At 46.3% G+C, this 12,500-nt stretch overlaps 1 protein-coding gene across 2 annotated transcripts in view; it reads right to left on the bottom strand.

Moving 5' to 3' along the window:
- Window positions 1–12,500, bottom strand: part of LOC110495101 (glutamate receptor ionotropic, NMDA 2B) — a 119,680-nt gene that overhangs the window by 79,371 nt on the left and 27,809 nt on the right. The gene's annotated exons all lie outside the window — the stretch shown is intronic.

The raw sequence follows: 12,500 nt of genomic DNA, 5'->3' as shown, positions 1-12,500 counted from the left end.
GGCAACAGATTAGCTATCTCCCAAGCTTCTTAGCAAACGGTTGGTAAGAGTGTGTGGGATTTGGCCAGAAGGGACAACAGGTTATTTTAGAAATTAGCAGAATTTTTGTAGCAGGTTAGGAGAATTAACGTAGCAGGTTGGGAGAATTAGGTTACATTTGGAGAAACGGTTAGGGTTAGCTAAAATGCCATTTTTTTTTACATAATCTCTATTCTTTAGAGCCATGACCGAGTGGTGCCAACTGGTGGTGGTGGAGGATCCAATGAACTGGAAGACAACTGGGTCTACTATAGGCTCACTAGCCCCCACACTCTTACAGGAAGTTTACAGCCCTCACTGGTCATAACACCAGTAATCAATCAGTCATTCACTTGGTTGACAGGAGGTTTGGGGAAGTATAGGCCATATATACCATATAGGCTACTAGGCTGTGTATAGGGTGTTTACCGTCTTCTGGTGTTGAAAGAAAGGTCAAGGTACCACTTTAAACAAAGTACAACTTATAAAGGCTTGATAGGGCATTCATGAAGTCTTGGTAAAGATGAATCTATGCTTCAGAATATATTTATATTTCTTTCATCTGAGTGTTTAAAAATCTGTAATACACGAGAGCTAGAATAAATGTTGTATGAAGTGGGTACCAGAAGTGAGAAATGATATCAGGGAGCAGACTCCTCTGGGCAGCTTGTTTCACAGAAAGCAAACTGCGGTCTAATCCCCCAAACACAATGCAAGGTCATTATCATTCAACCCCAACACACACACACACACCGGATGCACACCGACACACACATACACACACCGCTTAACTCCACACAGTAGAAAGCTCATTAGCCAGTGGAGTATGATAATGAGAATACGGTCCAGTATTGTGTCCAATAGAACACACATTGCAGCAGTGTAAATGAATGACAGAATAGCACAGACGGTGTGTGTGTGTTTGTGTGTGTGTTTGTGTATGTGTGTGTGTTGGCAGCAGTGTACATGAATGGCAGAAATAGGAGTGACGTGTGGGTGTGTGCATTGTTTTGTGTATAATCGGTCTACCTGCACCTGTCACTGGCTCACTGATCCACCCTAATAGGCCATTCAGTAGGAAAAGAGGGACAAATACAGCGCAGGGTAAGGTATTCTAAGCGCATAACGGACCAATCACATTCTCTTATTTTCTCCGTTGCGTATTGAGGCGAACACAATGGTTTCCGTTCACAGTGCGTCTGGCGCTGAAATGGACATGCAGGACGCGGGATCGGGATGACATTTTTGCTGGAAGTCAATTGTTCAGAGGCTGGATACTGTATCTGGAAACCTGTTTGGCAGCGTAACAAATGGCAGCTTGTTCCCTATATGATGCACTACCTTTGACCAGAGCCCTATGGTCCGTAGTCAAACATAGTGCACTGCATGAGAATAGGGTGCCATTTGGGACGTAGACTTTGCATCTTAAAAATCAAGCTGTTTGTCCTATACCGGGACCCAGAGTGAGAGGTTAGGGGAGGTTTAGAAGGGAGAGTTAGAATAGATTACTGGAAATGGTGTTCGAATAGATTACTGGTAATGTTGTTACAATATATTACTGGAAATGGTGTTCGAATAGATTACTGGTAATGGTGTTAGAATAGATTACTGGTAATGGTGTTAGAATAGATTACTGGTAATGGTGTTAGAATAGATTACTGGTAATGGTGTTAGAATAGATTACTGGTAGTGGTGAGGCCTCATATGACCTATTGGGACCCAGAGTGAGAGGTTAGGGGAGGCTTAGACAGGAGAGTTAGAATAGATGACTGGGAATGGTGTTAGAATAGATTACTGGTAATGGTGTTAGAATAGATTACTGGTAATGGTGTTAGAATAGAATACTGGTAGTGGTGAGGCCTCATATGACCTATTGGGACCCAGAGTGAGAGGTTAGGGGAGGCTTAGACAGGAGAGTTAGAATAGATGACTGGGGATGGTGTTAGAATAGATTACTGGTAATGGTGTTAAAATAGATTACTGGTAATGGTGTTAGAATAGATGACTGGTAATGGTGTTAGAATAGATTACTGGTAGTGGTGAGGCCTCATATGACCTATTGGGACACCGAGTGAGAGGTTAGGGGAGGCTTAGACAGGAGAGTTAGAATAGATGACTGGGAATGGTGTTAGAATAGATGACTGGTAATGGTGTTAGAATAGATTACTGGTAGTGGTGAGGCCTCATATGACCTATTGGGACACAGAGTGAGAGGTTAGGGGGAGGCTTATTTTCATTTGTTTTATTTCACCTTTATTTAACCAGGTAGGCCAGTTGAGAACAAGTTCTCATTTACAACTGTGACCTGACCAAGATAAAGCAAAGCAGTGCAACAGAGACAACAGCACAGAGTTACACATGGAACAAACAAACATACAGTCAATAACACAATAGAAAAAAGAGAGTCTATATACAGTGGGTGCAAACGGCGTGAGGAGGTAAGGCAATAAATAGGCCATAGTAGCAAAGTAATTACAATTTAGCAGATTAACACTGGAGTGACAGATGAGCAGATGATGGTGTGTAAGTAGTGAAAAGGGTGTGCAAAAGAGAAGCAAAGTAAATAAAAACAAAATGAGGTAGGTAGATTGGGTGGGCAATTTACAGATGGACTATGTACAGCTACAGCGATCGGTTAGCTGCTCAGATAGCTGATGCTTAAAGTTAGTGAGGGAAATGTAAGTCTCCAGCTTCAGCGATTTTTGCAATTTGTTCCAGTCACTGGCAGCAGAGAACTGGAAGGAAAGGCGGCCAAAGGGGGTGTTGGCTTTGGGGATGACCAGTGAGATATACCTGCTGGAGCGTGTGCTACAGGTGGGTGTTGTTATCATGACCAGTGAGCTGAGATAAGGCAGAGCTTTACCTAGCATAGACTTAAAGATGACCTGGAGCCAGTGGGTCTGGCGACGAATATGTAGCGAGGGCCAGCCGACTACAGGTCGCAGTAGTGGGTGGTATAAGGCGCTTTGGTAACAAAACGGATGGCACTGTGATAGACTACATCCAATTTGCTGAGTAGAGTATTGGAAGCTATTTTGTAGATGACATCGCCGAAGTCGAGGATCGGTAGGATAGTCAGTCTTACCAAGGTAAGTTTGGCGGCGTGAGTGAAGGAGGCTTTACTGCGAAATAGAAAGCCGATTCTAGATATGATTTTGGATTGGAGATGTTTAATATGAGTCTGGAAGGAGAGTTTACAGTCTAGCCAGACACCTAGGTATTTGTAGTCTCCTGTCCACATTGTCCACATTTAGACAGGAGAGTTAGAATAGATGACTGGGAATGGTGTTAGAATAGATTACTGGTAATGGTGTTAGAATAGATGACTGGGAATTGTGTTAAAATAGATTACTGGTATTGGTGAGGCCTCATATGACCTATTGGTGGGAGGTTATGACCCAGAGTGAGAGGTTAGGGGAGGCTTAGAAGGAAGAGTTAGAATAGATGACTGGTTATGGTGGGGCCTTGATAGATGATTGACCCAACAACCTGAAGGGAACTGAGGTATTGATGCTGGGGTTGTTTTCATGTTGCGCTTGCACTCACACACAGCATGTAGGGACAAACGCACACACGCCCACACGCACACACATACAGGATCACGGTTCATACAACTCCCCCACATGACTCTGTAGGCTTCATGTTCCATCTCACCCACACACATCTCTCTCGCCATCTGAGAACTCTCTCTCTTTGCTTCCTCCATCTTTCTTTCCCTTTCCAGCCTCCTCCTTTTCATATTTACACATCTGGTGCAGTAATGTGCACCAAATCCCTTATTTCCAAAACATCTATCACAATAACTTCTCATCTATTCTCCATCAATCCCCCATCCCTCCATCTCTCTTTCTCCATCCCTCCCTCCATCTCTCCAGTCAGTTCCATCCCCCCATCCCTCTGTTCCAGGTTTAGCCTGTACACAACCTCACACTACCTACCCCCATGACCAGAGCATTTTGGCTTCATCCGTCTATTCTATCCCTTCCCTTTTTTCAGGGGCTCAGAAAATAAACATGCCTACCTCCCTCTGTAGTTGTCCTTATATATATATAGAAATGTATAAGCATGGGGTTTCCATGCCAACCGTATCAGCCTCATTCAGCCTACAGTTCTGTGTTCACTGTGTGTGTGTGTGGGGGGGGGGGGGGGGCAAGTGAGAAGTAATTACTAAGAAAAGAGAGAAAACAGTCTTCATCTCTCTCTCTCTCTCTCTCTCTCTCTCTCTCTCTCTCTCTCTCTCTCTCTCTCTCTCTCTCTCTCTCTCTCTCTCTCTCTCTCTCTCTCTCTCTCTCTCTCTCTCTCTCTCTCTCTCTCTCTCTCTCTCTCTCTCTCTCTCTCTCTCTCTCTCTCTCTCTCTCTCTCTCTCTCTCTCTCTCTCTCTCTCTCTCTCTCTCTCTCTCTCTCTCTTTCTTTCTTTCTTTCTCTTTCCCACTCTCTAATAGGCCTTTAACATGTATTTTTCCCCTCCTGACTTGTATTGTTGTCCTGGGCATGTGTCTCATCGTCCCTGTCAGTCCCTGTCAGTTCCTGTCAGTCTCAGTGTTGGTGCCCTCTGTCTATCTGTCAGTTTTTAAATAGGGTAATTATATGTTGAGTAGAATCCTCTTCCTCCCTTACACCCACACACATATTCTGGATAATTTCATAACCCTATCTCTCTGTGTGTTACACATTCTCTCTCGCCATCTTTCTATTTCTGACTCTCTATTCCTCTCGGCCTCTATTTACTATATTTTCTGTGGTTCTTTTTGAAGTGTGCCTATTGCTGTGGTCTTGCCTTTCTCTCTTTTTCAGAGAACCATTTTCAGTGAATTACCTTTTTTTTTTCTCTCTCAGTTTCTCTCCCTTTCCTCTGAGAGGCTTGTTTCTCAGATTAATGTCTGTTTGCAAACCCCAAGCTGACCTTTGCTAACAGCCTCAGACCTTTGTAAAAGACCATCTCACAGTCAGTGGTTGTTTGAATTCAATCCTGTTGGATTCTAGTTGTTTTCATGTGATCCATTAAACCGAGTTCAGGGGGTTCACAGAGACACAGATGTATTTTAATCTCCCTCTGATTTTGGTCACAGTACCAAACAGGTACATAGAAGACATCGATATATTCTAAGGACGTTTGAAGTCTTCAAAACTGTTTTTAATTGTTACCTGACTAAATCCATCATGTAACAATGAACTCATTTTTTAATTTTTATTTTATTGTACCTTTATTTATACAGGTTTTTTCTCATTGAGATAATATCTCTTTTCCAACTCATTAGGATCTGGGGCACCACGAGAGCGGTTCTTTAAAGAGTTATCATCTCCCGAATTAAACTCTAAAAGGTCTTTACCAATCACATTTGTATAAACAGTCAACTTATTAATCATAACCTTGTATTATATCAACATTGTGAACAGTCGTAACCTCCTTGCATCTGCAAAAACCTGGGCCTGACTTATGATTCAATACTTCACAGATTGGTTTAATTATTTATTTACTAGCTAATTAAATGGGAACACAGAATAAACATACACACTTTGCACTGGTTATTGACTGGAGACATAATACGCTGAAAACAGATCCCTAGCAGAACGTCAACAACATTGATGCTTGTTAAAGAAGAGATGGAGAGGGAGAGAGAGAGGGACAGTGTCACATTCTTATCTGTTTCACGTGTCTTTGTGCTTGTCTCCACCCCCCACCAGGTGTCTCCTATTTCCCCCCATTATCCCTTGTGTATTTATACCTGCCTTTTCTGTTTGTCTGTTGCCAGTTTGTCTTGTCCCGCCAAGTCCTACCAGTGTGTTCCCTGTGCTCTAGTTTTGTTTTTCCTAGTCTTCTGAGTTCTGACTTTTCTGCCTGTCTTGACCCTGATCCTGCCCGCCGTCCTGTACCTACCTGTTTCTGACTTGGATTCTGACTCTTTGCCTGCCTTGACTTCCGTTTTGCCCGCCGCATGTACTATAATAAACTCTGAGACTCGTACTATCCGCCTCCTGTGTCTGCATCTGGGTCTTAGCCTGAGCCGTGATAGTACGAACTGGCCATGACTGACCCAGCAGGCTCGGACCAGCTCCGCAAGGCTCTCTACTTCCAAGGAGCCACCATTGGAAGACATGGGGAGTTGCAATGCCTTATGGAGAGACTCCATACCATGGCAGAACACCATGACCATGTGTTCGACACATTGCTGGAGCACTGCAGATTCCCAACTAGGCAGCAAGTCACTACAGTAATTCCCCAGACTCTCAGCAACCCCGCCACCAGCGGCATTTCTTCCCAGCCTACCCCGGTGTCCCAAGAACCTCGCTTACCTCCTCCAGAGGCACTACACTGGAGATTCTGGAACCTGCCGTGCGTTTCTATCCCAGTGCTCCCTCATCTTCAACGCGCAGCCTTCTTCGTTCCCCTCGGACCGCTCAAAGACAGTATATTTGATAACGCTGATGTCCGGGAGGGCACACGCCTGGGCTAAGTCGGTGTGGTAGTAACAGTCCACCATTTGCCTCAGTCTGGAGGAGTTTGTGGCGGAGGTAGGTGAATTGTTCAATTCTCCGATGTCCGGGAGAGAGGCTGCTCGTAAGCTGCTCCAACTACGGCAAGACTCCCGTAGTGTGGCAAACTACGCAGTGGATTTTTGCAAGTTGGCGGGTGAGATTCCCTCAAACCCGGGAGCCCTGCTAGACGAGTTCCTTCAAAGATTATCAGTGATTAATGACAAGCTTGCTGCCCGGGAGCTGCCCATGGACCTAGACTCCCTCATCTCCTTGACCAGAGCCCAAGCTACTGGGAAAGGCTAGATTGTCTCCAGATGAAAGTTTATGCAGGTTGAGCACCAGGAGCTGTATGTATTGCGAGACTACAGAACACAATATTTCCACCTGTCCATTAAAAAGACCCGGCTCATCAGTAAGTACGAGTTCTCTGGTGAGCCATACAGGGATTTTCCAATCTCCCATTACTGGTACGCATCTCCATACCACCCTGTTATGGGGTGACCAGGCCAAATCTCTCCAGGTGCTCATTAGCACTGTGGCCGACGAGAGCTTTATCGACACCCCCTTGGTGTCAGAGCTGGGAATATCCAATCAACTCCTCTCAATTCCCATTGACTTTAGAGCGCTGGATGGGCGCTCTATTGGCAGAGTCACCCGCAATACGGTTCTTATCAACCAACGAGTATCAGGAAATGTATGCAGTTCCTGCTCATAGAATCTGTTGACGTGGTTTTGGGGTATTCGTGGCTCCAGAAGCACAATCCCCTGATCGACTGTGCTACTGGGTCTATCATTGTTTGGAGCCGGTTCTGCCATGCACAGTATCTTAAGTTGGCAAAGTCTGCCTCGGGACGTCTTCCTGCAGGCTTGGGAGAAGCCTTGGATCTCTCAGCCATTCCTGCAGAGTACCTGGAGTACCTGGTCCGGGAGGTCTTCAACAAGGACCGCGCTACGTCTCTCCCCCACATTGACCCTATGACCGTGCCATTGACCTTCTCGCAGGCACTACACTACCTCGGGGATGGCTTTACTCCCTGTCGAGTCCGGAGACCAAGGCTATGGAGGAGTACATTGAGGACTCTCTCACTGCAGGGGGTATTTGTCCATCTGCCTCACCCGCAGCCCGTGTATCGACGACCGGGGCATAAATGACATTGTGGTTAAAAACCGTAACCCTCACTCATCTCCTCGGCTTTCAAACCTCTTCAGGGAGCGACCATCTTCTCTAAGTTGGACCTTCAGAACGCCTACTATATGGTTTGCATACAGGAAGGAAATGAGTGGAAGACTGCAATTAACATGGCTAGCGGGCACTATGAGTACTCGGTTATGCCATTCGGACAAACCAACGCTCACCCTGTGTTCCAGGCCCTGGTCAACGATGTGCTCCGGAACATGCAGAACCGGTTCGTGTCTGTCTACGACATCCTTGTCTTTTCCCATTCAGCTCAAGAGCATGTCCTCCACATCCAACAGGTCCTTCAGCGTCTCCTGGAGAACCAGCTTTTCGTTAGAGCAGAGAAGTGTGAATTCCATTGCTCCACCATTTCCTTCCTAGGATATGTCAGCGCTGCACGACATATACAGATGGACGCAGACAAGGTAAGAGCAGTGGATTGGCCTCAACCACATCCAGAGTGCATCAGCAACGTTTCCTGGGGTTTGCAAACTTCTACCGCCGCTTCATCTGTGGTTACAGCACCCTGGCTTCCCCCCTCTCAACACTCACCTCTCCCAAGGTTCCATTAATGTGGTCTCCAGCAGCTGACCGGGCTTTCTCAGACCTCAAACATCGATTCACCACAGCCCCCATCTTAATCCATCTGGACCCGTCCTGTCAGTTTGTGGTGGAGTTCGACGCCTCGGATGTCGGGGTGGGGGCCGTCCTGCCCTCGCGTTCTGACCAAGACCAAATTCTGCACCCCTGCGCTTTTGTCTCCCATCGTCTTACCCCTGCTGATAGGAACTATGATGTGGAAAATCGAGAACTCCTCGCCTTCAAGATGGTGTTGGAAGAGTGGAGGTATTGGTTGGAGGGCGCAAAATATTACATCAGAATGTCGGATGCACTCTCACATTTGTATAGCTCCGCTGCTACTCCGTCTGACCCCGAGTCCATACTCCCTATCTCCTGTCTAACGCCTGCAGTCATCTGACGTATAGAGAGCCTTGTCCATAAGGCGCAGCATTCCCAGGGGGGTCCGGCTAACTGGATGTTTGTCCCAGACTCTGCTGTTCCCCAGTCCTGGAGTGTGCACATTCCTTGAGACTGACCTGCCACCCAGGCTCCCGTCGGACCCTGGCTTTCATCCGACTACGCTTTTGGTGGCCTTCCATGGTTCCTGATGTCTCCGCATTTGTTGCCGCCTGCACTGTCTGAGCACAAAATAAGACTCCAGCTGACCTTCTTCAACCACTCCCTGTTCCTCACTGCCCCTGCTCCCATATATCCCTGGACTTTGTTAGTGGTCTTCCTCCGTCAGATGGCAACACCACGATCCTGACAGGGGTGGATAGGTTTTCTAAAGTCGCCCATTTTATTCCCCTTCCCAAGTTTCCCTCAGTCAAGGAGACGGCTCAGCTCATGGTACAGCACGTCTTCCGGATCCATGGACTTCCTGTCAACATGGTCTCCGATCGTGGTCCTCAGTTCTCGTCCCGGTTCTGGAATGCATTCTGCACCCTCATTGAGTCGTCGGCCAGCCTGTCCTTTTCACCCCAAATCTAATGGCCAGTCGGAGCGAGCCAATCAGGACCTTGAGGCGGCTCTTCGTTGCCTCATCCCTGCCAATCCCACCACCTGGAGCCAGCAACTCATGTGGGTGTAATACACCTGTAACACCCTTCCCTGCTCGGCCACTGGGATATCAGCCCCCGGAAGAAGTCAGAATACCCTCTGCCCAGACATTCCTTGGCCTCTGTCGCGGTATCTGAGCCTCTCTTCTGAAGACCACATCCAAGTATCGGCGACAGGCGGACCCTGATCCCTGCTGTCGGCTCGGTCAGAGGGTATGGCTTTCCACTCGGGACCTGCTCCTTAGTCCCTCTGCTGTTCATCTTTTGTTGCCCCGCACCCTCCATATACATCTCACTTTTCATGTGTCTCAGATGAAACTTCTGTCTCATAGCCCTTTGCCCTTTCCTGTTTCATTCTTAACCCATCATTTATACAGCTTGCTCAAAAGGGGCAGTTCCAGCAGGCTGGCTCTATGTTAGATTGTTCCAGTATTAGTTTGGGAACGTGTTAGAGTTTCAGCGGGGAAAAGTCTGTTGAAACAGAGCATTAATTTGGTGAATCTTGAGAGCGCAGACCTTGTTAACACCAGGGTGGGAAGGGGTCTGATTGAAGTCATTCATTGCAAACCTGATCTGACCTATTTGGATTTTCGTGGACGGTCATGACACTGTCCAACTAACTCACACAACCCAGACAGAAAAGCCACTGCCTCGGTGGCGCCATTTTGATGCTGAAGTAAACGAAGTAGATGAGAACTGATGCAGACTCTCCAAAAGCAAGTCAAAACATCCTCAAAGAAAGACAAATCACCCCCTAAAACTCAGAGACTTCTACAAGACTTTCCATTATGTTCAGTGGCCTAATCTCATCAATAATTTCTAAGCCCGGATAGATAAATCACATTCACTAAAGTATTTATATGTTTCATTGGTCTGTTACTACTGGGTACGTCACAATTCAAAAGTAGGTTTCACCACATCATCAAAATACATAATTACAGCTGGTATGATGCATTAAGCTTCATATTATGCAAAACGCAGCATCATATGATTCAAAAATGTAACGATGTGTGCTATAGTTGCGAAGTAAGTTCAGGGAGTGAGTATTTTAATAAATAAACAGAACATAATGCAAAACAAGAAACAACGCACAGACATGAAACAGTAAGAGAAACAATGGGGAACGCCTGGGGAAGAAACCAAAGGGAGTGACATATATAGGGCAGGTAATCAAGGAGGTGATGGAGTCCAGGTGAGTGTGATGACGCACAGGTGCGCGTAACAGTGGTGACAGGTGTGCACCATAATGAGCAGGCTGGTGACCTAGAGGCCGGAGAGAGAGCACACGTGACAGTACCCCCTCCCCGGCGCGTTCGGCTCCAGCTGCAGGACGCCAACCAAAGGGACGATCCCGGGGATCCAGAGCGGACCGGTCGCCTCCACTGAGGCGCAGAAACCTAACGAACTGGCTGAGGCGTGAGAGCCTGATGAGCCAACTCAGACCTCTCTGGTTGCCTGGGTCGAGGAACAGGAACCTGTTCACCCGCTGAGGCATGAGAGCCTATAGAGCCAGCTGAGGCATGGGAGCCTATCGATCCCGCTGAGGCATGGAAACCCGTTGAGCCAGTTGAGGCAGTCATTCTGTAACGATGTGTGCTGAGAGTTGGGAAGCAAGTCCAGGGAGTGAGTGTTTTAATAAATAAACACAACATAATACAAAATAAGAAACACGAACAATGCCCAGACATGCCACAGGAACAGAAATAATAATGCCTGGGGAAGGAACCAAAGGGAGTGACATATACAGGGAAGGTAATCAAGGAGGTGATGGAGTCCAGGTGAGTCTGATGACGCGCAAGTGCATGTAACGATGGGGACAGGTGTGCGCCATAACGAGCAGCCTGGTGACCTAGAGAGGGAGCACACATGACAAAAATGCATCCTACCAGCTGTATTTATCTATTTAGAAAGTTATATATCTTGAAAACTTGACTGCTGACATGCAAAACATTTTGGGACTAAATCAACAATGGACTAATAAAACAAATGCCAAAATATAGTTTTAGGTGGAGTTTTCCTTTAAGTCACATCTGACAAAGCTCTTATTTGACTTGCCAAACGTCTCATTGTCTCAAACAGCGAGTCCTTTCAAGGTTGAGCAGCCTCGCTGTCACTCTATTCCCTATGTCGTCCACTACCTCTGACCAGGGCCCAGAGGGCACTATCTAGGGAATGGTTCCATTTGAGAAGCAGCCATGGACGTGACATCAGATTCATATGCTGTAGGAAGCCAATTAACAGCTGAATCAATCATTGAGAGACGGGCCTGGAATAAGATGCTGTAGCGTTCACAGTCGGACCCAGTGCCGCTCAGAATAGAGTGGCTAAAACGGTCATGTTTCCCTGCTCTGCGTGAATTTAATGGATCTACTGTACCTATTGAATATTGAAAGTAACACTGCCTTGATCGGTTGTATAGCTGAACAACGCAGCTTGAGGAAGACTTATTGAGTTGAAACATGTTGCAGTTATGCATCCTGATGTATTGTAATGTGTAGGCTGATGTGCTCCTACTTACATGTGTTTATCACTTGTAAATCGTCTCTCTAACGTTTTTGCAACGCGTTGGCCGCCTACTTGTCTTCTTCTCTGCGTCTGTATAGCTGCCATTCGATAGAAACATTCTGTGTCCTTCTATTTCTGTGGTCTTGCCCAGCTGTGCCTTAATGCGCTTCAGGAGGTTGGTCGCCCCTCATACAGGAACATGCATAGATATAGTACAGTATGCCTGTTGCTAGGTGATGAGAAACCTTGTTTGAGATATACAATAGTCAACTAGTTGATGAGAAACCTTGTTTGAGATATAGAAAAGTCAACTAGTTGATGAGAAACCTTGTTTGAGACATACAATAGTCAACTAGTTGATGAGAAACCTTGTTTGAGATATACAAAAGTCAACTATCACCCTTGGACCAGGAGCTAGCTTTCAGTCGAGTAGTTGGTGTGACTAAAAACCAGGGCTCAACACCAGCACTTGGATAGAGAATGTATGCATGTACCCAATGTATAGAGAACTATAACAACTAGTGTCAGGACCCTGAGCATTTAGTGAGCTTCACAGAGTTATTCCTACCTACTGTCCTGCAGTGTACTAGTGGTGGTGTCGTCATATCAAATCAAAGGTGATTTGTCATATGCTCCAAATACAAAGAGAAATGCTGACTTACAAGCCAACAGTGCATTTTGTCATTACACTGTATACATGTGTA

The sequence above is a fragment of the Oncorhynchus mykiss genome, chromosome 17 (assembly GCF_013265735.2).
Source record: "Oncorhynchus mykiss isolate Arlee chromosome 17, USDA_OmykA_1.1, whole genome shotgun sequence".
In the NCBI taxonomy this organism is placed as follows: Eukaryota; Metazoa; Chordata; class Actinopteri; order Salmoniformes; family Salmonidae; genus Oncorhynchus; species Oncorhynchus mykiss.
The sequence above is the reverse complement of the archived record's forward strand: the minus strand, read 5'-3'. Positions and strand labels throughout refer to the sequence as shown.